General features: G+C 34.7%; 1 long non-coding RNA gene across 1 annotated transcript in view; it reads left to right on the top strand.

The window, feature by feature from the left end:
- Nucleotides 1-27,971, top strand: part of LOC311439214 — a 288,783-nt gene that overhangs the window by 169,959 nt on the left and 90,853 nt on the right. The gene's annotated exons all lie outside the window — the stretch shown is intronic.

Here is a 27,971-nt window from a genome sequence, read left to right as displayed (position 1 = left end):
ATGCCTGTGCAATTCTTATCCTTCTTTGGCAGCTGAAAGCTCTCAGTCTGTTGCAGCTCTTAGAGTAACAACTGTTTTTTTCAGATTGACATTTTCAAGCTGGAGATTTAAATTCAGATCTCAGACAACAGGCCAGGATCACCTATACACAGGTGACTGGTAGTTGTACCTTTCATTTAAAAAATAAATCCAGTAATCAGAACTGCCCAGACAATGAAAGGTAACTGTAGAAATTGATGGTTTGTTGACAGAAGATATTCTCACAAAGTGACAATATCCAGTAAAACAGCCAGCTGCCTGCAACTACTCAGTTCATCAGGGAAGGCAATGATTGGTTTGGAAAAGATACAAAATTGATGGGAAACATTGTTTTGGTACCCTAGTGATAGGAACAACTGGCAAGCCCAAGGGAGAAGTATCTGATTCTAGAATTTTCTGTGATCAACTTTTCACCAAAATTGCATTTCTGGTGCTGGGCTTGATATCAATTATAACAAAATAGGTTCCATGAAGTCCAATATATTTCCAGAGAAATGTACAAAATAATCTCAGAATCTATCGGAGAGACTTATTTTAATGCTAAGCATTTTATCAAAGAGTAACAGGAACATCTGTGGGTTTTCAGAAACCTTAATGGCCTGCTATTTGAAATTATGTATTTTGAGGCATTCTCTGTCCAAACATCTAATCTGAAAATGACTGCCTGTAATTTTGCATAAATTGTTGTTACAAGAAAATTTCTCACATCTCTTGCTGCTACAGCATGTGCAATAGGTTTTCTGAGACACATTCCTAGCCTTGTCATTAAGACTCTTTTTACTTGTTTTACCTTCAAGTTTTTTATTTTGTTTTGTTTTTGTTTTTGTTTTTGATGGATGATGCAAAGGTCATGTAATCTTTTCATGTCTCCTAAATGATAAAGGTAAAAAATATAGTTAGAAATGAAAAGTGTCTGTAGAAATAAATATTGAGTGCAGGATAGATACAACCTCTCCTAGTTTAGTGTTCCATATTCTCAGTACTCTTGTAAAAGTTGTATGTTGGGGCTGGATCCACATGTACTTTCCTTATACCTTAAAGCAGAGATGTTTAGACACATCTTACATTTCTTCATTTTCCTGTAACAAATGATAACCTGTGGTCAGAATCTCATCATGATAACTACTATAACTAAAATAATTTGTAATTTTTGTCTTTTGATGCAGATTTAGAGTGAAAACTCATACTCAGTAAAATACGTTTTTGTGCAAACTGAACAACTAGAAGACACAGTTCTATGTATCAGTTTAATTTCACTGTCTTATTAAATTTTGAAAAGTTGGTACGTCTCCTCTGTGAAAGATAATCCATATTGGAAGTTGCATATTTAATATACTCAGAGGCATAGACCAGATCTTATTTTTTAGATACACATCATATGTAATAATGAGTCTTTGACACTGGAGTTTAAGAATAGGGCTGGACAGAGTGAATTCAGATGGATTTAAAGGCTGATCCTACTGACTATCAAGTGAGTACTCACTTCAAATGTTTATTTACATAAATGTTAAAAAATCAAACCACTGCAGGGCAAGTCCTAACAGAGGCTAAGCATGTAGGTGCATAAGGTTTTAAGCTGCTGGCCTGTCAGTTTGATAGGTCTGTTTTCTGACTGTTGTGTTCTCATTTCCTGTTACAGAGAGACTTTTCTGTCTGAATCCTCTCACAGTTTGAGTACCCGATTGCGCCCAACATATTTGACATTCATGTAATCCATGTGAAATTTAAAGACCATGAGTAGTATGTAATTTACTGCTGGTCTTAAGTCTTTTAGGTGTTTGAGATCAGAGTTTAAATTACTTCTCTTAAGTCCTAACTCCACAAGCCATCATGTAATGCAGTGCATCTTAGATCTTTTTAGTTTATGCTCCTTCCCATACTTCATTTCACAACTCTAATAATTTTCTGATTTTATTTCTTAACTAGTAAGATATGTCTCTCAGATAGAACAGTTCAGCACTATACCATCATCTTTGCTCAATGAGCTTGCCCTTTCAAAAACAGGGCAGAAGAATTTTTCAAGTACCCATAAAATATATATTTTTTTTCTGTTTCATTCACATTTTCATTATACCAATCAAGCATATACAATCAGGTCCAGAATGTTCTTGAATGTATCTTGCCATTGACAAGTTATATCCTAAGTTCTCCCCTCAAGTTTTAGACCTCTGCTTCAGATGGATGTTTAATTGACACCCCTGTACAGTTTTTTTTTTTTTTTTTCCCACCTGTCAATTGGAAATATAGCAGGACTTTATTAGGCTCAGGATTTGTGCTTGCACTTGTGTAAATCAAATTATAGCTTCACCTGTAATGCTTTTATGTTGGATAGGGACATAGCTATTCAACAAATTAACTATTCAAGCTAACCCGCTAGTCACACACACAGAAAGTGGAATGAAAAAAAAAAAAAAAGATGAAAAAAAAGAATAAACTGGGAAAAAAAAATCTTTCAAAGAGAACATGAAATTTAAGATGAAAGTTTTATCTGACTTCTTTTGATTATAACATGTTCTGCTATGCTAAGGAGCTTTATTCTTGTTTAAAATGAAGACTTGAGTCAGACCTTGCACTCTAATAATAACCACTCAGAACTAGGTTGGATGTGAGAAGATCTTGTAAGAATGGGTAGGCTTCAGAGGGTCCTTCCAGAATAAGAACAAGTAATCACCTGTCCTTGTTGTAAAAGTAATAGCAGAGCTCAAATATTGGAGGCAAAGGCAGTGGTTGTTCTTTGCTGCCTAGAAAACATCTCTCTCCTACTTCCAGTGGGGTGGAAGGAAGACAGATCATAAAGGTAAAACTCCTTCCCTAAACAGAAACTGGGTGCAACTCAAAGTAGTTGGAATAAAATATGCTGAATTTGAACTACTGAAAGTGTGACCTAAGGCACATGGAAGTCAGTAGGAACCTTTTGGTTAATGTTATTAGATTTAGCACTGGAAACTTGTAGCTACCTGATTGATAGTGAAGGCAGCAGAGGCAACCATATGAGAGTAACCAGGGACAAATTCTTCTTTTTTTTTTTTCTTTTCCGAAGTAGGAAAATTGCCTAATTCTAGCTGTTGGAACCAAAGTTTATTGAAATCAATAGTAGTCTTTCTAAGTGGTGAACAGCATAACAGCAACAAATATCAGCTGCGTTATGTACCTTGCTTCAGGTCCTTCTGGAATGAAAGCCACTAAAAATAGAAACAGAGATGTGGTAGAAGTTAGCCCAATGAGTATAGCCCAGTTTTATCATTGTAAAATTGCTTTCTCACCACTGGCAGAATTTGATTTCTTGTCTGTGCCAGAGGGACAAAACCAAACAAACAAAATCCTTTATAACTTCCGGACTCTTTTGTATTTCTGAACTGAAGCCAAGGAACAGTTAGAAAGTGAATAGTTTTCTTGTTTCCTCTCAAAAATCTGATGCAGCAAAAAATTTACCATATCCAGGAAAAAAAAAAAAAAAAAAAAAAAAAAAAAAAAAAAAGCTAAAAAAATGTAAATATCAAGGTAGCCAACCTACTTTAAATCCCAAATACCAGCTGACACCAGCAGGTATCTGGAAGACACCGCAAAGCTTCAGCAGCTTGAACAAAACCTAGATGAAAAGGGTAGTGATACATCATTTTACTCCATTAAGTTGACTACTAACTTTGGCTCTGCTAAACAAAATTGACAGAAATAAACAAAAGGAAACCCTTAAATATTGCAAAATATATAGCACAGATTTATCAAGTACATCATCTTGCATGTATACAGCCATTTTGCACCAATACAGTCACACACTTTACAGCCAATACAGCCACTTTACAAATACTACTCTTGATTCTTATGCAGATGAGGCAATTTTATCAAAAAAGTGTTTCAGCAATTTATGGTTCTCGAGGTTAATAAAGTTATATTATTAATGGAAAAAATTTCACCATGCTGGACTTCACCTATTGATTTTATTTGGTTCTGCAGTGATATATTGCTAAAGGTTCAGGAGAGCTGATGCAGCAAAAAGAGACAGTCTCTCTTACAAAAATGTAATTATCTTACACTAAAGCTGCATCTTATTTTAAAAATTAGTCTACATTTAAAAAATAAGCCATAACTAAAACTGAAATGCCTATCATGTTATTGGAAAATATGAAATGAAACTGCAGGAAAGAATGATGGATTATATCTAAAGCAAAGAGCTGTGATACAATGATAAAAGTGCTTTGAGAGAAAAATATGTGAACGAAAAAGAAAGTTAAGCTGAGACTCTGAAAGTGAATGTTTTCATCAACATACAAATATAAGTGTGAAGCTCACATGAAACATTAAGGTATTTGGTGCTCAGCTCCTCTTGGTCCTGGGAAGATCCTTCCTCAAGGGGGCTTTCTGGTTGAGCTGTCCTGGAATATATTTTCTCTTCTTTAGTACTCTTTGACGCTTGTGTGTATAAAAGTTTAGTTGTCTGGTGTTTAGAAGGTATTACTGACAGATAGCATAGTATACTATAACATAGAATGTATGTGTACTCATAGCATATATAGATGCATGCATTTTGTTTTGTCAATTAATATATCATATACAAACACAGAGACATATTATGATATATACATATAAATATACTTTGGGTGCAGAAAACTGTATTAATAGTATAACATACATAGTGTATTTGATATTCTTCTTTCCCATTGGTAGTTCAGATCCCTGCTTCTGCAGAAGCAACAGACATGATGCTTTGGCATGATATCCCTGTGTTGTCAGTGTGTACGAATTAACATTTCTTCCTGGGCTTGGCTGTAATTTCAAGATCTGACATCTACAGGTGCCCTTCACGCAGTTTATACCTCTGCGTAAAATAGGTCTTGACTTAGAAATTTTAGAGGTAGGGACTTGGTAGGTACTGTAGTAAATTGTGCAACTTATTTTTGTGCAGTTGGGATGAAAAGGTAAACCAGAGATATGTTACTATCTTAAAATAATGGTCTCTTAATTAGACCACTGTTAGCAACCACCTGTTTTTTCTAACACCATAGTAACATAAACTCTGCTTAGTTCCAGGACTGTGTTACCACAGCTTCTTAATCCTACCAAATAAAGTCAGATCCCTTTTAATCTTCTGTCTTGGAGGTGTTTAATCCTTCAGCTTTATTTCCAGTTGATGTATGACTTTGAAAAGCTTCAACAAAATCAAAGGATAGCTAAATCAATTAGTTTTAGTCATTGATTAGTTTCACTCATTAATAAAGAGGAGTAAAAGTTTTAGCAAGAAGTCTGGTTTTCTTTTCTATTCATCAGTTAAAGTACCAGAGCTCTTGCTAATGTAGATATTCACATATATAAATATAGGTCTATGTGACTACAAGGATGGCAATAGACCAGTGGCAAAAAGAAAGACCTGAGAGTCCTATGGATAAAAGAAAAGCAATGCATTTATGTTATGGCTATGTAGGGCATGAAGGAGCAAGGCAACCTTTGAACCGTGATGTTGAAAATCTGTTTCTTATCAGTTTCAAGCTCACTGATATGCTTCTTTTCTCAAGTAGCAATGAAAACAAGAATTCTTTTTGTATACTGTGTGCATCCTTTTTCAACATTAAAAGTGCTTTGCTTCTGTACGAGGATTGGTACTATGGGCTGGGTTTACTCATAGCTGCCTCCTGCAGTACAGCTCATGCCAGTGCTCTGCTGTTTAACCTCATTGAGGTACTTCCTGGTCCATTCAGTGTTTGGACTGGAGCGCCTCTGGCAAAGGCTAGGAAAAGGGCAAAGCACATTAGCTTCACCTTGGTAGTAGGTGTTCCTTGGCTAAAGGAAGAAGGTTCAGCCTATTTGTAAGGTGTTTACTTTTTGTCTGCATGTCCAAAAAGCCCATTTTTGGAAGCCTTTGTAAGAGTGAACAGTTCTGGAGAGGTATGTCCCCATGACCCTAGAGAGAGACTTACATTTTTCTTCAAGTAAAGATCTTATCCTTGGAGCTTAAAGAAGTGAGGACATTCCCCTTGGGCTGACTAGGATGAGTATGGGAACATTTAATTTAGGGATGCATAGGAATGAACTAGGTTGTAAACATCTTTTTGGTGTTTCAGGTTTCTTCTCCTCCTTGAGAACACAGAGTAAATGGACCTGAATAAAATGCAACTGCTTACACTGTGCTATATTAATAAGATATTGAAGAGGCACACTGCTATTTTTTTCAGGAATGCGTTAACTATAAATTAAATTGTTCTCTACATTTTTTCCTCTGTGCATCTCAGTAACGAGATACACTGGCTGAACTGTCTAGCATTTGTTGTTAGGCATTTTATAGACTGAGAAGGTAAAGGAAAATAGAGAAAATGTATCTTGTTTAACAGGAAAGGAAACCTTTTCTAGTATTTGTCAGATGCCCATGTATGGAGTACAGTAAAAAGCACAACAGGAATTAAATCTTAGATGTAAAAGGTCTAGATTCAGATAAAATCTGTGAATCATGTTTCTACTGAAGTTCATCTTCATATACAGTTAATATATGAAAGCAGAATTTTCTGGGCTATACTATTACAATTAAAATTGATTTATGGACAGAGCCTTCAGAGAATATCCTGGTACAGTTTTAGAGCCAAAGGTCTTGCCACCAACAAACAGCAGGATGCTTCTAGTATATTAATGATAAAGAAATGTAAATCAGATACCAAAAATACAATTGCTCATTTCACTCTTAAGTTTGAATGTAACACAGAGATGTCCACACACCCCCACAAAAGAAGCCCTGAAGAAGAACAGAAAATATAATATCCTCAGGGTAGAGGCATTTATTAAGGTATCTCTAGTTTAAATTTATCATAAAGTCTACAGTCCAAAAGGCTGAAAGAACCTTGTTTTTCTCTATGGGGGTCATTCAGCAGAGAAACTTCTGTGCATCTTTTGTGCTCAATCTAGTAAGCCTCATCTCACACACAAATACACATCCTCACAATACAAATTATCAATTTTTAAAGCACTGAGAATTTCTACAGACCAGATCAAATTAAAATATTCATATTTAAAAGTGAGACAGTACAGGTAAATAACTAAACCCAATTTTTAAAACTTTATCAAAATTTATCCCTTTAACTCTATATTTCAGAGCTGAAAAAGTCTGCTGTGTTCTTATTTGGTTTTTATTTTAAATGAATGCTTAATACCTAAAGTTTTCACTGAGAATTGTACGCACTCAAGATGTTTTAAAATTGAGTGGGAATTATCTCAATGCCTTTTAAATTTAAAGACTGTGGTACATAAATGTTTCTTATAATCCAAGCCCAGGGATTCAACCCTCTGAAGAACATTGATTCCTGAGGACGGTAGGACTGAGGACCAAGGGGAATTTCAGCCCCCTAGATGTATGGGGATAGATGGAGACCCATCTAAGCTGTGCAGTATGCAATAGCTGGAGGAGAACAGAATATCTAGCACAGACTGAAGAGGTGCTTTCCACCTGTCATTTAGAACCAAATAATACACAGAAATTCTGTTAATTTCAGAGAATACATCTGTCAGTGGTCCTACCTTATTCTTTTACCCCCAGGTCACAGAAACATAACCAAAAGAGGCAAATTGAGGTCACATCTCCTGCTTTTCACACACACACAAAAAAAAGTATGAATTATTGGTCTGCCAAAAGTAGTGATGTCTCAAACTCTAATTTGAAGACATTGCAGTTAGGAGAAGATTAATTAATATTCCTGGAGATCTATGGTAAAATGTTGTACTGGTCAAAGCATCCTCCAGAAATAGAAAGGAAGGGAAAAAAAAGGAACCTTTCAGTTCTTTTGTTGTTGTTTGTTTGTCTGAATGTTCATGTTTTTTTACAAGGTAAAATAACTCACTGTCTTATAACATAAGAGATGGAAAAAGCCTAAGGCATTTGATGTGCCTGAATAATTTTGTTGAATTTTTGTATTCACCTGACATTTAGAAGAAGACCTATCTATGTATATTATGTACTTTGGCTACTTAATTGCTTAGCATCTGTTCAGTAATCTCTTGGATGTTATTTCCATCATTTGTTTTTGCTTATTTTTCTGCAGAAGATCTGTATTGGGTCCACACAAGGTTCCTGTTCATGTGTATACAATACGTATTTCATTGTAATTCCCTGACAAGGTATTGATAGTTGACAGACAAGTGTACATTCTTCATCACTGCATCTGTCATCTTTTCCCTTCTTGATTTATTTTTTCTTGTCTCCCCTCTCTGGTTGAGTAAACTGATGGCTAGAAACAAGGAACAGGTAGAAGAGTTCCTATTTTTTCATTATCTGTATTTATTCTGTGATACAAAGTATTTCCTGAAATGTATAAAATAACATATGAAGAAGATGTTTTTAAAGTAACAATTTAAAATTTCTATCATTACCAACTAAGGAAATGTGCTAGACATTTTCCTGGCTGTAGTTTTGAAGGAAATGTTCTCCACTGAGTGAAGAGAGAGCAGAAATGACAAAAAATTGGTGCTTGCCTCAAGTAATTGCCTGTTGACAGCAGGCAGTAATTAACAAAATTAACTACGTGTTTTATGCATTTTTTAGTTACACAGAAAATTGTTCTCACGTTTGTATGTCTGGGAGAAGGACCACAGGGGTTTCACCAAAGACCCGTTTCACCAAGGTCACAGCTTTTTCACTTGGCAGCAAATATGTGCTGAAGGAAAATCAGAAACAGAGGCTGCACAGAGAGATCTTTCCTCCCACCGTGCTGCCCTGGCTTGCAGAACAGTGTGTAAGCTCGGGGAAAAGAAAAAGAAATTGATACTGAACACTGACTCATCCTTAACATTTCCAGCTATTACATTCAGGATCCCTAGACTTAGGATCAGCTTCAAGATCCCTATTTTGCTTTTACTTCACCCTTTTGTATTTCATTTCTGCTAAAATTTTGTGTTGGAGTCCTATGCATCTGGGCTCATGTATTTTCACAGCTGTAAAAATAACAGTTTAGAAGTTTTGGGCCTTGATGACACAACCAGAATCACCTCCAATACATGATTAAATTATGCAAGTTGATTTTCTCATCCTGTTTCATTCCACCAGGCTTAGAGCAGAATAAACAGACACTGTCCCCAAAATGCAACTGTGAAAAGGGTGGAGGGGAGATATATCTCCTTCCATCATCTCTTATCACAATCTACGTCCATTGTCAGGACGTAGGAGAAAAACCTTTCAAGGTAACTGTGAGTGCAGAACATCAGGAGATCATTGTGCATTTAGAAGTCTTAATCTCAAATATTGCCCTTAGGTGTTAGCTGTTCCTTTATTAGTGGCTTGTGTTTTAGAAAGCTATAGATAAAAATATTGTATGAGGTGGATGCTGGTCGGTGGTGAATGAATAATTTATTTTTTTTTTCTTGTTTCTCTATGGCACTTGATGACATCTAGATGTCATCATCACAGACAAACTGTCATCTTTCCACCTTTCCACCTTGTAGTCACCTTCTTCCCTCTCTTGGTCTGCAGGTATCACAACCCCTCTCAGGTGCTTGCATTGATTTTGTTGTCTGCACCCATGAAATTGAAGATTCTCATTAACTCCAACAGTGCTGTATTTTGGGGCATGGGACTCTTTTTTTTTTTTTTTTTTTTTTTTTTTTTTTTTTTTTTTTTCCCAGTGGGCTTACTGAAAGTCTAATAGTATTGACTGATTTTTCAGAGGATTTAAGAAAAAAACATGCTCCATTCATAGTGGTATAATGAATTTATGTAATTGATTTGATGTGGTCAATATATGTTTGAAAGGTCAGGAGGATAACACCAGGAACATGTGTGAAATAGTTGCTTTTAATGGCAATATGGTGTTGCTTTGGTGACAGTCTATTGAATTCAGGACAAGCCGTTTGAATTCTACAACTTCAGCATAGATTACTAATACGATTTAGCAGGTCTGGGCAATAGCAAAGGAAAAAGAAAATTTTACACAAAGGCAGTGTTGTTTTTTTCATAAAGTTAGCATGAATTAGGAATGTTTTTAACTATTATAGACCATCATCATTTGGATTGATTGCTATCATTTTCAGCAAATCCTCAAAACAAAAGGTTTAGATGCAGATTTCAGTTTTCCCCGATGGTAGTTTGTTAGGGTTTGAAAAGGAAAAGAAGAGAAAACTCCAAACTGCCAGTGATGATCTTCAGAGATTCAAGCTCCTGCTGATGGAGCAGAATAGTGCCTGCTGCCTCTTTCCTGTTCAGTGAGAACTCCCTGCTGGTGCATTGCTGCTGATGTGTTGTTGCCTGACCCAGCCTAGGCAGCAGGGAGACAGCAGACACCTTCTTCACAATAGTCCAGTTTTCCTTTTATAGAAAGCAACCCACTTCAGCAGAAAAACTAAAAGGGAGATAGGTTTTTGAACACAAGTTTAAATGTTGAGTTAATTATACTGGTTGAGAGTTTTATGTCATCCCTCCCCCCCCCCCCCCCCCCCCCCAATGGAAAAGACACTTGTTTGAAGTCTATACTGCTTGAGAAGCATGAGACACTCTTCTTCCATCTACAGCTCCCATGGTGTGAAGCACAGGACCCCCACACCAGCTCTCAGGTCTCATGGTAATCAGCAGCTGTATTTGTACCATCATGTTATGTGAAAATAGAACTATTCAGCAGGGGAAAGGCATTTTCCTGGGACTATGTCTGAAGTCACTGCACAGAGCACAAACTGACTGCTGGCTGAGAAAAGGCTTAATGATAACTGCCACAGCTGAGCAGACTTGGCTGTTCAAATAAGAGAACAGCTATTTTGTCCTGATTATTCTCATCACCTTTCTTTTCAGAGGGTTCACCACAGAAAGACCATGGTGACAGTGTGAGGCTAGGAGTTCAGATCCTCTTCTTCCTTTTCAGATGCCAGAGCTTTGCAAAGGTCACAGGTTCAGAGGTTTAGAGATCTGAGATTTTCTACATTTATATGTATATATATATATATACACACACTTCAGATTGAATGAGGAACTGCAGCTGAAAGTGATGACATTAAAAAAACAGAAAGAGAAATCAGGCAGGGACAGGATCATGGCAATAAATGGAGTCCTGGAGCTCTCTGCAGGGTCCTTCCTGACTGGTACCTCCTTGCTTCAGACAGTATTTCCTCCTCCACACTCAGTGTGCTGGGAAGCAAAGTCTGAAAATCATAAGACAGAGAAGAGGGAACCAGTTGGGGCTGTGTTTTGAGCAAAACTGGGCCAAATTTGAGTGTCCTGTCCCCTGCAACCCCATGAAAGTGGCCTGTACAACACAATGTGCAAAGGGTGAAGATCCAGTCTCGAAAGATTTTGTTATTTTGTCGAAGTCTTTTTCTTTAAGCAGAGAAATAAAAATTCTAAACTGCTTTGCAGAAGGTTATATTCATTTGGCTTACTCTAAGGGAAAACAGAAAGGCTCAGATTTTATTTGAATGTGTAATTTTAGCAGTCAGAATCGAGACAACTCAACATGAAATCCTTATGTGACGTTGCTACCTGAAAAATAAATTAATACATTTACACAAATTAAAGATATAGGTTATACTTGGGGATATAAGAAGTGGTACAGTGCATGCATTTTAGGGACTGTTTTTACCTGGTTATCCAGCATTGCAGAGACAGATGAAGCAATACCATGTACATTCATAGTATCAACATATTTTATAAGCTGCTGAAACACATTGGTATAGAAAAAAACACAGATGTGATTTTAGGAGCTGAAAAGATATATTGCTGTGGAAGACTTAAAGAATTCAAATCTGTTTAGCATCTCAGGAAGATAGAATATGATTTGATTGCAGTTTGTAAGTATTTTCATGTGGAGAAAATAGTGGATATAAAAAGAACCTTTAATCTCACCAAGAAAAGTAGGACGAGAGTCGTGCCTGGAAGCTGAACTAGAGAAATTCAAATGACAACTTGTGCAAATGGTTTTAACTGCGAACATGATTAACCTGTGGAATATAGAAAACAGCAACGAAAATAGTAGATTGTCAATCTCTTGATACCTGAAATGAAGACTGGTGCTTTAGGAGAGAGATGGTTATGCTTTATTGAGCTTAATAGAGGAGTAACTGGATGTAATAGCCTGTGGTATACTGGAGATTGAATTTGATGATCTAATGGTTCTCCTGGCCTTAAAGTTTATGAATCCCCTGAAAATCCATGCAGACCAAATCAGGAAAGTGAAAGGTTTACTTCAGCTCCTGAATGCTGCTATTGATAGAATGTGTTCAGTGCTGTTCTCTGCGCAAGTGGAGTGGCTAACACCAAGCCAGCCTGGCTGGATAGCAGAAATATTCACATCCTCACATTTGATCATCTTTTCTTGGGAAACTCATCCTGAATAATAGAAAATCCGTATTAAGAGCATGGCCAGAGGAGTGTTTACTGGGCTTATTTGTTTATGAAAATGCTTATATGACATTGCTTTCTGAAGAGAAATACACTGGTAAATAGTTGTGTGAAGTAAAATGTACTGATTGTCCTATTCGCTGATCAGTGTGGCTTGGACAGTAGACTTCCTTTTAAGCCTAACATGTTTATTGTCATACCTGTGGGTTTTTATCCAGTTCTGGATCAGCATCACTTCACTGTTAGGGCTGGCATCGAGTGTGGAGATGAACCCAAGTCTATATTTACCGCTTTTGAATCCTTCTGTAACAGGGATTTTCTGAGGGATTTCAGAAGGGGCTGAAAATTATTATCTTCTGGTATACTATAAAGCATGTTCTATTTTTTGTTGTTGCTTTGTTAATTAGGCAAGTTTTTAAAATTTGTGCCCTTCTGAAGCATGAAAAGTCCTATTTGTTTTGCCTGTCACAGTTCAATCCAGGTTTATTTAACATTATTTTGTGGGAGAGAATAACAAGACTGAGCAACAGAGAAGTATTTCAGACCCCATAGTGATGCCACAGATGGGCTAGAAGTCAGATGAATTTAACTAGCCAAATCTTTAGGTATTCCACTCAATGAATTCCACAAATGAACAGTTATAGGTAGTCCATTTAGTCTTGCTTTCAGTTTCTTGTACATTTTTGTGACGCCTCTAGCATTTTAAGGCTCAGTTGAATTTCTCAAACTCCGATGCCAGCTCTTGAACTCCACATTGATTCTCCTTAAGAGTTTCCTCAAATAAAACATATAAAATAGTCCCATGTCTGAAATTCATGTTCCTGCCAGACACGGTTCTTATGATATATTGCAACAATACATCAGAGAAAAGCAGCCCTAGTGATCTATTACAGTGATGCTATACATCCTTGTAGAAGAAATGAACAGGAACTCTAAACTGAGAACTTGAACAGCTTTTTGAAGTTATCTTCTGGCAAAGATACTAACATCTATTGTGTTTGTCAAATGTAAAATTTAACTCTTTGTGTGTTGTTGGCACATTTATTAGCGCTTGTTAAATGTGACTGCTTCCTACCTGAAGGAATAAATTAAGTATCTTCAAGATTTTTAAAGGGAGAAGAGATTGCCTGAGATATCTTTTTTAATTAAGGGATAAATACATCTTGTTTTGAATGGGCTTTGCATTCAGAAATACAAGAGTAAATTTAAAAAATATATCATTTTCTCTGATGGCATCGTAATCAGAAAAGAACAAATACAGTGTATCCCATCAAAGCTCTGGTAAAAAGTTTACCATTAATATCTGAAAACTGTAGGATAATGAAGAAAAGGTTTTGCATTTTAGTTCATTTTTTTTTTTTTTTTTCAATAGAGGAATGAGACCTATAATTTGTTGTTGCTCTTTTGTGCTCAGCAGTACCAGAAAGATTTCTTCTTAGTGATGTTTTATTCAGACCTCTACCAGTGAGAGTCTGGAGTGTGTTGTTCCCTTGAAGCCACCTTTCTTCAATGATTTTAGCTTTTTTATTTTGTGTTCCATTAACTTGAAAAGTCTTGAGCTTTGCCTTAGTGACCTGAAAATCCATATTGTCTCCCAGCTAGCTTCCTTGACTCACTTCATCTGGGTTTGGGAGGTAGTTACTTCTGTGATTGCTTGTGTTGTTGCCATTGCTTGTCCAGCCTTTTCAGTTTGCGTTCTTGGATGCTAGTAAACAACCAAGGATATCCCTAAATTTCACTAATTCACATAGCCTGAAATTTCCACACTGCACTCATTATTGAAGGTTATTTTGCCTGAACCACTCTGTCAAAATGGTATCAGTTATGCCTGTGAACAAGAAAGGTGCTATAACAATTAAGTTCTTGCCTTCAGGCCTCTGCCTCCACTTATTTTATAAGTGATTTTCCTGAATCATCTATGAAACCACATTTCCTTTTGAGACATCTTTTATATGGACAGATTTTGTACAGGTTGTTTTCCATATGGAGCGTAGCTGTGCTTCTTTCAGGCCAAAGATGTGACTGTTGGTGCTCCATATCCCCGATAGTTGCTCTGGCTTATGGCTGAGCAAAAGTTATCTCTTTCCAATTTTGACCAGACGTCGTAAAACAGAGCCAAGAAAACATTTGTGAATATAAGCTTCACTGGAAGTTGTATGCTTTGGTATTATTCTGAATTACTCAATCAACCCTTTTGTAAAGAAAATATTCTGCCAGTGCTGTTTGAAGACATTTTGGCCACAGTGCTCTGGATTATTTGACCTGCCAGCACAGCCATATTGCACATGAAATGTATGAAGCTGGGAATGAGATCAAGGCAAAACTCTAGGTCTGGTCTTCTCTGTGTCTTAGGGCTGTTTTTCATCTATAATGATTTTTAAGACCATTTCCCAAATTCAGTAATAACTAGGCAAAGACAAGCATTAAAGTAGCAATGATAAAGAGCTTTACAATAAGCTTTACTTAAATTTCCAATTGTCATTCATCTGCTTTCATGATGCCTAGAACTGAAATGCCGGAATAGTTTGTCCTTTGAGCAATGCTTATTCATAGTAAACATTTCCACGTCCCTGTGATATTATTAGTTTCCTGCCCCTCAGATTTCTTCATACTTTTGCCTCTTTCAAAAAACAAAACAAAAACAAAAACAAAAAAAAAGGTGAGAACTAAGGATAATATGCTTCTGTTTTATTTTATTTAATTATTTTATTTTATTTTATTTTATTTTATTTTATTTTATTTTATTTTATTTTATTTTATTTTATTTTATTTTATTTATTTTATTTTATTTTATTTTATTTTTCTTTCAAAGCCCCATTGCCTGGTTGTCTTCTAACCTCTCTGTCCATTCTGGTACAAAGTATTGAACAGTTTGGTAAGGTTTCAGTAAACTGTTTCAATTTGGCTTTTTCAAACAATCTCTTATTCTGTCATGACTTAACAGCTTTGATAGAACAAACTTTGAGTGATATCATTTTAACATTCCCCACTTTTTTTTTTTTTTTTTTTTAAACAAAGTTCTTAACCATTTTTCAACACCTTCAGAAAGATTTCTTTTATCTTTTTGATAATGTTGGATGTTGATTTTTTTACTTATTCGGAGACACAATCATTTTATATCTTCAAAAATGATGAGAAATAAGAAGTCTTATTTACTGTGTTGTGGGTGGAAAAAGGAATGAAGAATAATATACATTCACTTATGACAAAGAAGCAATGACATGATTTATTAATAACAAAGTTTATGCAACTTAACAAAGGTTAAATGATGGCAAGGTACACCTAATTATACTTAAAAGATACACTTAATTACACACTATATGAAAGACACTATATACTACTCAAAGACACTAAATGAAAAACATTATACACTACACAAATACTGCATAAGACATTGGGTTAGGAAATATTACATCAGTTCACTCCTGTCCCAGACTTGGTCAACACTTTATGTCTAAAGTATTGTTTGCATTTCACAGATCCTTTATGCTAATTAGCTAGGATTATAAAGTGTGATCACAAAGCACCATTATGGTGTGTTAGTATGCTGTTACCTGTGTTAGCGTGCTGTTACCTTCCCAGTCTGCTTTCTGACTATCTGTAGTGAGAAGAGTTCTCTGAATCTGCAGAAGTAACCCTGGGAGGTTTTCTTGCCGAAGGGAAGGTCCCGGTGTGCATCCCACTGCTGTGTCAGGAGAGCTCAGTGGGCCTTTGAGCTCACTATTATGGGGTAAAGTGTGACTCATGGTCACATTGAATACAGATGTTAGTTTTCTTCCAAATGTGACTTGAACTGTGCTTTCTTTCAAATCTAGCCAGCAGGGTGGGGGGGTGGGGTGTGTGTGTGTGTGTGTGTGTGCGGGTGGAGTGCGTTGCATACATCATGACTGCCAGTTATGGTTATCTTCTTAGGCCAGATGCCCTGCTTAATCTTGGGAATGGGGGTAGGAGTACACTACCACTTTATATCTGGAAGATATGTACTCAGTCAAATTTGAAAGTCCCTCCAAATTGGTGAAGTCATAGTGCTCACAGTTCTCAGAGGTTAGAAATCATGTTCTCATATTCACATTCTCCTATTTCATAAAATTTCTAATGATATTTTTTTTTTTATTGAAAGGAGGGAGAATAAGTGCATCTTCACTTAATATGAGACACAGTATATAAGCTTAGTACATGAAGCAGCTGAAAAATAATTGAATGTATCTGCTGCAATAATACAGATTATTAAAGATGAGGATCTAAGATGCTCATTTCAATTTACTTGCTTAGATACATATATAATGTGAAAAAAAAAAGTTGCAATTACTGAGTGAAAGGTATTTCTTAATACCTTTCTTAATACCTTAAGTATTTAACTATTTATTTTTTATAAGAAATAAAGTTTCAGTGTCATAACTTGTCCATATAAAATTGCTGATAATTAGATCTGGGTCTGAGTTGTTGAGTTTGTTTGTTTTAGTTATAGTTAATAATTTATGTCTGTTTTTGTGGTAAAGCCAGCACTTTTTTTCAGAACTTTAAATAAGGAAAAAAATAACTATTTTCATTCATCCTAATGTGAAACATTTAATTTTCATGTCAAGTGTCTTTGTCCTACTTAATTTTTTTTGTAATTGTAAGACATTTTCAAAACAACTGTTACTCCAAGTCACATGACATTATTTCTTTTGTATTTACAGACTCAACATTTTTTCAGGGGCTCCAGACCTCTGCTATGTACTGTCCTAGAAAAAGCAACAAGAAATTTCTTTGTCACTATGTAATTTTGGCAAAAAAAAAACACATCCATGTTTGTTTTTAATGGATTTTAATGTATTTTGTATCCAACCAATTTCTGATTATTTATTTGTTTGTTTTCTGGTGCCTTTTTTTCTTTATACAGAGATGAAGCAAATAAATTTGGACTCGCAAAACTGAAAGTAGAATGAGAGGTTAAACTGTCCATTAAGATATCACTATTTCAATGTACTCAGTCTAAATTGTAGGTGGTTTATACCTTATAGTGGCATTATTTTTGTTGGAATTTATATGTGAACAATTTCAAACATTTCTCGAAATTGAAATATATCAATTTCTAGAAGGCTGAGATTTTTTCTTTCCTAAACTACAGCAATTTTGAATTGGAAGGAGTGAGTTCATTGCTTTGGGAGGGCAGAATGGCTGGCATCAATACTGGCTTGCTTCTGCTGGAGGCAAATGTAACTTCTTCCAGTTGTAATCCAACTGGAAAGTTCATCACGGGAAAAATTGCCCAGGTATAGACTATGTTGTCTTGGATTCTTTTAGCTGATATTGAAATAAACTGACACATCTTTTCCTGAGATCAGCCAACAGTTGTCTGATTTGCAGTGTGCTTGTTTTTGATAATAAGTTGCAACCCCATGCTCGTTTTTGTGTTACAAGAAATTCCAGGTCTATGGTTGGCAGTGATGACCACTGTAGCTAGAGTAACTCTTGGAAACCTGGTCATATAGCTGCCTGCAAGAAAAGGAAAAGCACAGCAAGAAATCCTGAAAGGAACCTCTCTGCTTCTGATCTTGGCCTATCCCTTTGGTGTCTTATTTTCTAGATGTGACCCTGAGACTGCTCGGCTAGGTCTGATCCATGAAAGTGGGTTAATCTTGTTTACCCACATGATTGGTAGAGGAGGTATAGCTTGGTATAATTCAAGCTATCAAGCTTTACTGCTTCTTCTCTCTGCTGAAGGTCTTACTTTATATGACTCTCTAGGTATAAAGGACAGAGATAAGCAAACACAAATGCAAAAATTCTACCAACATGAAATACTAGATACTTTCTTATGCTCACCTGCCTGTGTGTGTTATGAACTTGCCTGAACTGCAGATTGAATGGAGCATGCTGAACACAGGTCTCTGGAATGAAGCAATTGGTAATCAAGCTCTTGCCCTGCAGGAGAAGTATTTGGTAGGAGGCGGACATGCCATGGATGTAAATACACAGCCCTAAAGGAGTCATAACTAAACTCATTTCTTAGGGTCTTCAAAAGACACTGGGATCATGTGGCTCCATGACAGGTTGGTAATTGAGTAAATCACAACCTTAACATAAAATGTTCTCTAGTTTTCCTAACAATACAAATGAAATGGGATTTATATTTCCTTATCAAGTCTTGGAATGTATACCCACTTTCTTTTTGTATAATAACTTTCACTGATTTGTGATTTTACCTTTTTATTCATCTTTTATTCGTTGGTTGGAAGTACATCAAAATTAGTATATTTAGAAGGATATCTTAGATCAGAAATATTTTCTGTGAAACCTTACAGGCAAAATCTTTGTTCATTTTTGCTCCAGGCCCTAGGTAAAAATGGAGCAACACCATAATAGCAATTATGGGTGGTTATTACTCTTGATTAAAATTAAATTAAATTGCAGTTGTCAACTAAAGAGATTTAATTATCACACAAAAACTGTCAGCTTTTCATTTTAAACATCTGCTTGATAACCATGCCAGTAGCAGTGATGTGGAGTATTTGCCAGATACCTCATCAACAACCCCTTTGTATCATCAGATAATTGAGACAATATGTTCTAAAATGCTTCATTTTCCAAATTTGGCTGTACCTCACACCCTACATAGATCTTAAAAGTTTTTCTTTGGGTCAGATGGAAACAAATGCAATATTTCAGGATTATTTAATTTTTCAGAAAAAAAGTTTTCAGATATAGTAAAAATCTTGTTGGATTGTATCAGTATCCTATGTATTGGTGCTTGGGATCTAAAGAATTTATCTGGTCACTCTTTTTATCTGGCTCAAGTTTTCAATGGCTATAAAATTCTATTGTCCTCCTGACATCAGTTCAGCTGACTGATTCCTCAGGATGACATTTTCAAGAGTATTTAGGTATTTGCAGATCTCTATGGACCTCAGACTAATGCAAGGCACTATCTGAACTTCTGAATATCTCTGGAGATATTCAAAACCTGCTTGGATGTGTGACATGCTAGCATATCCAGATGCCTGCCTGGAGGAATCTCTAGTTACAAGGTCCTCCTCAATCTGACGTGCTGTAAGAAAACAGTGTTCTGAAACCATAAGTGTGCTCAGGCAGACTCAGTGCTATGAAAAGAAAAATTCTACTTATAAGGGTAAGAAATAATTCTGAGTTCATTTTGATCTGTGAATGCTACTTGTGATGAAGGTCACACGTTTTCATGAGTTGCAAAAATAAGACATGAAATGCTTTCATGTACCAAAACTGAAATATGTCCATAGTGGTAACTGACATAAACTATTAATTTAAGAATTCGTCCACAGTATTACTGCAGAAAACCCAAATGTGTTATGAAGATTGGACATTTCTAATTTTGAATGCAATGCTAAAAGGCTGTTTCTGTTTAAATTGTATTTAAATCCACACACTTCCTTCAACAGACATGTGAGTGATCTTTGCTCAATGTGATGGCACTGCAGCACCATACTTACATCATGTCCACCAGATGCTTCTTAAAATTATTCCTTTATTCAGAAATATCTTACCTACTACCACTGGACTTATACACTAAATTCAGAACTCTTCTGGGGTTTCTGGATAATAAATATATGAATATCAGGATAGCCTCTATAGGCTAGTACATTTAACAGGGAAACTACTGGTACCATAACATTGGGAAGGGAAAAAAAAAAAAAAAAAAAAAAAAAAAAAACGAAAAACAACTTTATTAGCCTTTTCTAGTCTTTCCACAATACAGTTTTTATAGGTCAAAACAGCAGTGGCTTCTTTGCTTATAAACAGCATACAAAGAAAGCACAAAGGAAAATGTTTAAGGGATAAAAGTCATCAGAAGTTACTTCACTTAAGCACTGAGCTTTTCTGTCAGTGTTCAGCAAGAACTGACTGTTCTCCTCAGTCACAGGATGGTGCTCAAGAGGAAATAGTACTAATGTTTTCCTAAAATAATGTGCTTTTTCTACAACTTCTGATGTTGTGGTTCACATTCTGTCTGCTACATTTCTCTTAAGAGATCATATCTGTATCAGATCTTTAACATAAAGTATGTCCATATTTTTAAAAAAGTCCAGGGTGGCAGAAGGAAATATTTATAATTGTATTTAATATATATATATATCCTATGAGAATCTTTGTAATGCATTGCAATTCTGTAATAGGATATTTTTTTTTAAATATGGAAAGTTACCAATATGATATGGGACTCTGCCACAAGAATATTTTCTCATGGTGAAGGAATCTGCCATGGAAGATCCTTCCTATTCAAGTGCTTGACAGTCAAGTTAATGTCTTGATTAAGTCGGAAATGTTCAGACAGAATGTGTAATGTGATACATAATATGATTATTTATTGATGCACAGAGTGCCTTTTCAATCTTCACAGTGTATTATTATCATTTTTCTTTTATTTATTGGCTGTTTACAGTACACCTGACATTTAAAGACTTACAAATATCTTCGTTAAATGGTTTAACCTAGAAATAGCCCACGTGGGAGCAGAACTCTTCCCTGCCAGTGTTCTTCCATCTCTCGGGGTAGTAAAAGCCTCTGCAATTCTATCAGCAAAGTGACTCAAACATCCAGTTCAGCTAGGAAAGTAATCTCTGTCTATGGCTTGTCTTTTTTCAATCAACAGAAAGTTCTTAGAATGCTGTGCATTTAGGATTTTCTCCGGTAATCTTGAAAAAGGTACAGGTAAATCAGAATTCTTCTCTTGAACTAGCAAATAAGAGCAAAAAGTGAGGATTAGGGATAGTGAGAATTATTATTTTTTCTCTGAAACTACTCTTTCAGATGATGAGTTAGGTCTGATCCTTTCATCTTCTATTAGACTTCTTTTATATGATTATCATGTTCTCTCTTGAGCTTCATCTGAGTTTCAAGGATTTTCCCTTGACAAGTTTCCATCTGCCATGTTCTAGGATTCAACTGTAGTTCTTATATCATCCTTTCCATAATGAACATAATAAAAAGACAAGATTTCCATTGACCCCTTCTTATCTTTTCCTCATTAACATCTGCTCTTTGGACTATGTTATGTGTCCTGTATCTCTTGACAACATGAAGATTTCAGTATGTTTTTTGTAGAGCCAGTAATGTTCACCACTTCTGGTTTCATGCACAGATCCATCATAAAACCTAAGACTTCATCTAAAGAATTAAGAATCAGGCTTTTTATGTTATTTTGCAGCTGAAACTTTCTTCTTTTGATTTTCAATCCAGGCAGACATTGCTTTATATTATTTATGCTTTATAGTACCTTTCAAAAGAGAAAATTAAAATCATTATTCTTTTATCTTTAAAAGAAAATATAGAGTGAAGCTCTACCTTTTGAAGTAACCTGAAGTTCACATGAATCCATCTATAACATCAGTTCTTTTATTTCTGTTCAGTTTAAAAGTGGATATTTTCCTTAATTTCTCTTCCAGTGGGTTTTGCTAATTTACTTGTTACAGCTCCTTACAGGAAGGGAAAAAAATCCAGAATAAAGAGCATGAAGATTGTTCCCACATCTCCAAATCATTCTACAGAAACATTTACTTCTTGCACTGGTTTACCTAGAGAGATGTTGTGGTTTATATGTTTAAGCTCAAATGTGAATTCTTCTTGCCAGGCGTGTAAAAATTTTGTTGCTGCTCTCCGAGGAAAGAGATGATAATCTTGCTGAGAATATTTTGAAATAATCAGGGTGTCTCCTATATATTCTCATTAATGCCATTAAGTTTGCTACCAAAATAAAAATAATAAATAAATAAATAAATAAAACCCCCTTACTAAACTGTTCTTCGCAATTGTTCTTTGCAATACGTGAGATAAAGAAATGAAGCCAGTTCAGATATAAAAATTATGATTAAGGTGAGGTGGAAGTGAAGTGCACTTTCAAAGCAGGGAGAAAATAAATGCAATTTCTTAAACTATTTAAAAATTACTAGGTGTACTAAACCAAAGTTAGTCATAATTGTAGCACTTAATATAACCTGTCAGAGGTGTTTTTAATGATCTGACTTCATATATTTCACGCCAAAGGATGGGACAGCTTTTCTTCTAATTCAGAATGTAATCCAAGCCTTGAAATATTATTTTTAACTCCTAATGCTATGAAGTTGGAAGTTGTTTGTAAGGACAACATTCCAGCTATTTTGGTATCATGCGATTTATCTGGTTTTAACCATAGAAAATAACACCATTTCTAGGCCTGAAAAAGTGTTTTCATTTTTTAATTCTTTTATTGTATGTATATATGTGTGTTTGTGTGTGTGAGGTAATAAAGAGAATAAATTGGAAGACTAATCGGTTAATAGCTTTAATTTTAACAAGGTAGTAAGTACATAGAAGTCTTAAAATCTAGGTGAAAATGATTGCAGAAGTCTTGATTTATTTTTATTATAAAAATTTGATTATTGTAAAAGATAAGGAAGTATCATGAATGACTTAAACAGTCATTTATGACTTTTTCTCAGATTGTAATGACTTATTACTACAGTTAACAAAGATTGTTATTTTCTTATCCTGCTACTCTGTCCAATATATTTTTTTCTTCTGGTAAGCAACTCTCATATCTACTGTTCCCTGCTGAATCTGTACATACCTGTGAATAACTTGATGCTGTACTTTTCTGTTTATGAGACTCCAAACAGTTCTTTTTAATTATGTAGTTTGAATGTAGTTTGAAAGCTAGTGTGTGTTGGGCTGTTACATGATCTTGTACAGTTGGAATTAGCAATCTGTGTTTTAATCATGAGGAGTTTTCAATGAAATATTATTTTCTGTATTCTCGGGAAAAATAAAAATAAAAAGAACCATAGTGAGGTCTTTGTGAGAGACTAAATGACACATCTGTCTTTTCTATAGTAAATTGTGCCTCTCTACAAGTAAATCTGCAATATGGTGGAAAGAAACCACATGCTATTGTGCAAATACCATTTTTCCTTAAAAAGGCATTTTATCAGAATAAAACAATATGAGATTCCAACTGAATGGACAAGTGGTGAACTCCCTTGTGTAAACTATGTCTATAAAACTGGGTAAGGTCAAATAGAAGAATCTACTTAGGAAGTTATTTAATTAAAGTTTCATCACTGAGGTCCACAAGTTTCGGTAAATAATAAGTAAAGTTATGCACTCTCAGGAGTGCAGCACACACCTTCAGCAGTCATCTTTACAGTAAAAATTATCTCCACACAAATTACTTTCTGGATATCATTAGCAGAATATTGGATGGTACATTTATTATTCTACGCAAGTCTGCATATCTCCAAGGACAAGAGTTCTTGCTAAACAATGGATATTTATGTGGAAACAATCCAATACATCTAATAGTCAGGAGGTTTTGTGACAGATACAGAAACCTTATCTTTCTTAAAAAAACAATCTAATGCATAAACACTTCAGTAGGTTTGTTTCTCAAATAAGGGTATTCCTATCATCAACATTAACAATATAAAAAATAGAAAGCATGCATTTCTGGGCTGTAATTTTTATATATTTACGATGAAGTTAAGAAATAATTATTTGGTTTTATTTGAACTTTTATTTCAGTTAGAAAGCCTTTAGCTATGTCATCTACCCTGTACTCTACAATAGGTGTATCAAAAGCTTTTTCAACATCAAAAAATACAGCTGCATTTTTTTTAACCCTATGTCCTTTGATGTCTTTGCTAGATTTTGTTTTGTCAATAGCTGACACTTTTCATCAAAAACAATCCTGATGGATTTCCAGAGACCCTACATTCTCATTATAATTTTGCAGCTGAATACTCTTGAAAAAGTTTACCCAAAGTACATTATGACCACAATCAGTAGCTTAATGTATCTGTAATTAAGAATTCTGTGACGTTCAGCTGTTTTGATCATTATGGTTACTATTTACAGATACAGGAAGAAAAGGAGAAATGTTTCTGTTATTTGTTCTAAGTACTAACATTAAAAATAATAATAATAATAATAAATGATAGTCTATACCATCATAAGATGAGGTATTTTTCCCAGTCAGGGTTCCACAATGTGGGATAGTGGATAGTACATGTGAATGCCATACTATAAGATATGTCTCAGAAAAATTCCTGTCTTAAATGATTCTGTATTTTGGGTAGACAATTAATTTTTAGACTTAAAAACATGGGGATATGGTAAAAGAAAATCACTGGGGTTAGTCTGCTGACATAGGTTAAGGCAATTGAAATTAACCATACTGAAATACAGCAAATGGTGAAATGTCATGTTTTACTCTTCATTTATCTTGTTTGCCTGCTAATATCACAGTTTTACTTAATAAAATTACTTTTAAGTGAAAAATAATCCTTGTAATTATAGCTAAAGGTAATAGTGGTTATAGCTTCCTAAACAATTCTGAAGATTTTATCACAGCTAATGATATATTATACTAAAATTATTCCCACGTTAAATGTGTTTATTTATTCAAAATAACATTGAATTATTGTGATTTCTTTCTGTGTTTGGTACTGTTCATTATGCATTTTGTACTGAGCGCTTCCTGACAAATAATTAATATTATTTAATTATTTATTTTAATATTACATAATAAGCAATAATTAAATGTCTATCCAGCTGTTTCAATCGAGTATACACAAGCCTTACTACAGCATGGATGGAAAGTATTTCGAAGGGACTGTTATTTACATCTGCTTTTCATTGTTCTCACTTACAAACATAGTAGTATCACTTTTTTTTTTCCTCCAAAAATATTTTATCTGAGCTTTCTTCTGAATTTTCCAAGACTCCTTGCTTTCAGAGATTCAAATTGTTGTTAGATTTGCATTAGACTTTTACTTTTCAGAATGATGTAAATATAATTAAGATAATTGTATTGTAATGAGTTTTTTTTTTTAAGTAGAACTTTATGTAAATGCTATTTCCAACATTTCTCCTATTCCTATATGTCAGAAATTAGAAAAGCTCTGTGACTGCTCTGAGTTTTTGCTTATCTTGAGGACTGTGGATTTTTGTTTTTATTGTGTTTAATTTCTACTCAAGGACAAAATGCAGGGAGAATTTTGCTGAAAACCTAAAGTCTACTGTGTACTTCGTGCAAGTAATATTTATATGGCATTTGGCCCCAGCTGGAGGACAATTTTGTTTATCCTTCCAAACAAATGTAGGTTCTGGTATTCAGAGCCTGTGTAGCCTATTGGCTCATAACACCATGCTCCAGAAATAGACTCAGAAAAATACACCACAAAAAGCATTTTATTGTTAGCACAGAAACTGGCACTGAGTAGGCCAGGGGGCTGGGCTATTCTTTATCTGTTGCGACAAGAATAGAATGATGGAATTTGAAGGAAGATCCAAATTTGACCTCTCTTCCAGAACTGTGCAGCAGAAATCTTTGCCAAGAAACATATCTAAATGCACAGGGGAAATTATATCTAAGTTCTTTTCATCTCTGTGCCAGGGAATCAGGTACTCATGAGCTGGAGAAGCATGATCTCATGTCAAAAGATCCCAGGTCAGTATTATACTGACTACATTGGAACAATGTGAGCTTATAAATGCATGGTAATTTGTCTAATTTTATACAGAATAGTTTGAATTCTGCCCTGTCCTTTACAGTGATGAAGAAGGTTGATAATAATGGGAAAGAAGATGGTTGGAGCATGTGGGTGTGTGCCAGTGTTAATAAGACAATATAATATGCCATCATTTTTCATTGTTCATCTCAGCTGAGAAAAGACCTTAAAGTGAAAATACTTTTAAATTGATTGAAATGTATCTTTTGACAAATAACAATCCAAAGGGTGTTGTAGTGGATATTTATCAAACCTTATTAATGATGTCACAGGCAAAGCATATTTGTCAGCTCAACTGTTTCATCTTCTGAAGATAACACTTGCATGGAGTACTAGGCAGCAGAAGAAAATGCAAATAAAAATTAAATTTGAACACAAATTTAAAACAATAACTTTTTTTTTTTTTTTTTTCCAAGGTTGTCAGATAGATCCAGTTGGAAATATGGAGATCTGTGATTTAATAGTTATGAACATTTTGGCTTCCACCTGTAAACTGATAAATATTTATATGAGGCCTCTCAGTCATTCTCAGTAACACCATCTATCATTCTTTGTTACAGCTGTTCAAAGAGAGAGAGGTTCTAGTGCTAAAAAAATGATTTTAATATGGCTTCTTCATATTCAAATTTGTAGTGAGTACGAATAGTCAAAATATGTGTACTCAGAAAGATCAAAAGGATGCAGATAAAGTTGTTATTCTGATTGGCCTCATATGCTCTTGTGTACAGTTTTTTTTTCCAGTACTGAAGTCACAATACTTAGTTTCTTATAGAAGCAAATTATCTTTAAAAGTGCTAATCCTAGTAGAATTAGAATCAATAAGGAAAATTTCTTTTGAATTTTGTTTTTACAAAATTTGAGTTTTCTTTTTTCTTTAAAATAAGTAAATTTAGGAAAAGATTTCACACAAACATTATTAGACTTCTTTTTACTTTTTCCTTTTTAATTTTTTCCAGTTTTCTTTCTTTTTTTTTCTTTTTTTTCCACCCAAAGTAGTGCAGGCTTGAGTTATTAGGTTAATTAGTTTCATGTTTCAAATATTTATTAACATTAATGACTAGAAACTACAATAGATTTACTTATTTGTTGTTGGGGTTGTATTGGGATTCCAGAAATTTTTCTTCTGTCTGGTCAATAATTTTAGGAACCAACTTTTTGCGCAATGTCATTATTAAATATATTTATTTAAGAATATAGTAGATTTTAGCTTATGGCTTGCAAAGTCTTTTCCTTCAAGAGTACAACACGTCCATATTTGTTTGTTTTTTGTCCTCATAAATTAAAAATTAATTCACAGCATTGTTTGAAAATACGTACCTTCCTAAACATAGTCCCAGTCATAATACAGTAAATAAGTCAATGAAATAATAAACCAACACTGAAGCAATACAGCAGAGAATTCTATTTGGTTTTACTTCGGCTACATATTTCATGGAAGACTTTGAGGTTTTCTCACAATAGTTTTGTCTTGTCTTTGCCTATTCTAAACATACATTTTATTCACTTGGAAAATAATCATAAAATTTCTGTTTTCCTTAGAAATTAGTTCTGTGCATTTTCAATAACATCCACTGCCTGCTGTGTCTCATTCTCAAATTTAGGATGTCCTTTGGTGTTTTTATTAGTCCTTAATGTTTACCATTTTATCCTAAATTACTGTCATTTTCCAAACTGCAAGTTTTCTTCTAATTATCCTAATTAATACATCCTACAGCCCCCTAAATACTGACCAAGTTTGTTTGTTTGTTCGTTTAATCTGGAATAGCTTTCTGTTTATTTCTCAATAATTTTTTCTAATTCCATCTATCAACCTGAAGACCTTACCAAGAGCTATTTTTCAGCTATATACATAAAACAGGATTTTAATAGCAAATGTTCAAAGGAAGTAATGAATATAAACACTTCTTAAACTTTGTAACTTCTTCTGATGCAATATCTATCCGATGCTTTCTATTTCCTGGTTGATTAAGTGAATAAGATTGCATTTCTTAGTGCTTTTTTTGTACTTCATAGTGCAAAACAAAACCCCTGAAAGTACTATCTGAAATTCTGGGCTAAGTACAGAAACAAAATAACTTGCTTTCCTCTGAATCATCTTATAAAAAAGCTTGAAATATCTTTTTATTTTTTTTTTCTTA

This window comes from Aythya ferina, assembly GCF_964211825.1.
Source record: "Aythya ferina genome assembly, chromosome: 6".
In the NCBI taxonomy this organism is placed as follows: Eukaryota; Metazoa; Chordata; class Aves; order Anseriformes; family Anatidae; genus Aythya; species Aythya ferina.
Note: the sequence above shows the minus strand (reverse complement) of the source record. Positions and strands in the feature narration are given on the sequence as shown.